Below are 2,234 nucleotides of genomic sequence, written 5' to 3'. Positions count from 1 at the left end.
TTTTGTCAAAATTTTATTTCTATAGAAAAATTTTGTCAAAATTTTATTTCTATAGAAAAATTTGTCAAAATTTTATTTCTATAGAAAATTTTGTTAAAATTTTATTTCTATAGAAAATTTTGTAAAAATTTTATTTCTATAGAAAATTTTGTCAAAATTTTATTTCTATAGAAAATTTTGTCAAATTTTATTTCTATAGAAAATTTTGTAAAAATTTTATTTCTATAGAAAATTTTGTAAAAATTTTATTTCTATAGAAAATTTTGTAAACATTTTATTTCTATAGAAAATTTGGTCAAAAATTTTATTTCTATAGAAAATTTTGTCAGAATTTTATTTCTATAGAAAATTTTGTCAAAATTTTATTTCTATAGAAAATGTTGTCAAAATTTTATTTCTATAGAACATTTTGTCAAAATTTTATTTCTATAGAAAATTTTGTCAAAATTTTATTTCCATAGAAAATTTTGTCAAAATTTTATTTCGATAGAAAATGTTGTCAAAATTTTATTTCTATAGAAAATGTTGTCCAAAATTTTATTTCTATAGAAAATTTTGTAAACATTTTATTTCTATAGAAAAATTTGTCAAAATTTTATTTCTATAGAAAATTTTGCCAAAATTTTATTTCTATAGAAAATTTTGTAAAAATGTTATTTCTATAGAAAATTTTGTCAAAATTTTATTTCTATAGAAAATTTTGTAAAAATTTTATTTCTATAGAAAATTTTGTCAAAATTTTATTTCTATAGAAAATTTTGTCAAAATTTTATTTCTATAGAAAATTTGGTCAAAAAATTTATTTCTATAGAAAATTTTGTCAGAATTTTATTTCTATAGAAAATTTTGTCAGAATTTTATTTCTATAGAAAATTTTGTCAGAATTTTATTTCTATAGAAAATTTTGTCAAAATTTTATTTCTATAGAAAATTTTGTCAAAATTTTATTTCTATAGAAAATGTTGTCAAAATTTTATTTCTATAGAAAATGTTGTCAAAATTTTATTTCTATAGAAAATGTTGTCAAAATTTTATTTCTATAGAAAATTTTGTCAAAATTTTATTTCTATAGAAAAATTTGTCAAAATATTATTTCTATAGAAAATTTTGCCAAAATTTTATTTCTATAGAAAATTTTGCCAAAATTTTATTTCTATAGAAAATTTTGTAAAAATTTTATTTCTATAGAAAATTTTGTCAAAATTTTATTTCTATAGAAAATTTTGTCAAAATTTTATTTCTATAGAAAATTTTGTAAAAATTTTATTTCTATAGAAAATTTTGTCAAAATTTTATTTCTATAGAAAATTTGGTCAAACATTTATTTCTATAGAAAATTTGGTCAAACATTTTATTTCTATAGAAAATTTTGTCAGAATTTTATTTCTATAGAAAATTTTGTCAAAATTTTATTTCTATAGAAAATTTTGTCAAAATTTTATTTCTATAGAAAATTTTGTCAAAATTTTATTTCTATAGAAAATTTTGTCAAAATTTTATTTCGATAGAAAATGTTGTCAAAATTTTATTTCTATAGAAAATGTTGTCAAAATTTTATTTCTATAGAAAATGTTGTCAAAATTTTATTTCTATAGAAAATTTTGTAAACATTTTATTTCTATAGAAAATTTGGTCAAAAATTTTATTTCTATAGAAAATTTTGTCAGAATTTTATTTCTATAGAAAAATTGTTCAAAATTTTATTTCTATAAAAAATTGATCAAAATTTTATTTCTATAGACAATTTTTTCAAAATTTTATTGCTATAGTAAAATTTCTCAAAAAAATATTTCTATTAAATATTTGGTAGTAATTTTATTCTTATAGAAAATTTTGTCAAAATTTTATTTCTATAGAAAAATTTCTGAAAATAATTATTTTTATAGAAAATTTTGTAAAAAATTTAATTTTTGACAAAATTTGGTAAACATATTATTTAAAACGAAATTGAAGAAGCTGTTAGTTGGAGAGAAATATTTTGCAAAACCTACCAAAACATCAAGACTCTACCAATCTAATAAGCTATCGACTTGAATGTTGGGTCAAGTAGTTGTTGCACAACAAAAAAAATCAAAGTTGTTCTAAAGGCACAACTTCCAAAATTTCCTCAAACAGACGTTCTTTATTTTAACTACACAGGAAGATCTTCTATTTCTGTTTTTTTGCTTTTTTATACCCTCCACCCTAGGATGGGGGTATATTAGCTTTGTCATTCCGTTTGTAACACAACGAAA

This window comes from Haematobia irritans, chromosome 4 (genome assembly GCF_050003625.1).
Source record: "Haematobia irritans isolate KBUSLIRL chromosome 4, ASM5000362v1, whole genome shotgun sequence".
NCBI lineage: Eukaryota > Metazoa > Arthropoda > Insecta > Diptera > Muscidae > Haematobia > Haematobia irritans.
This window is presented reverse-complemented; position numbering follows the sequence as displayed.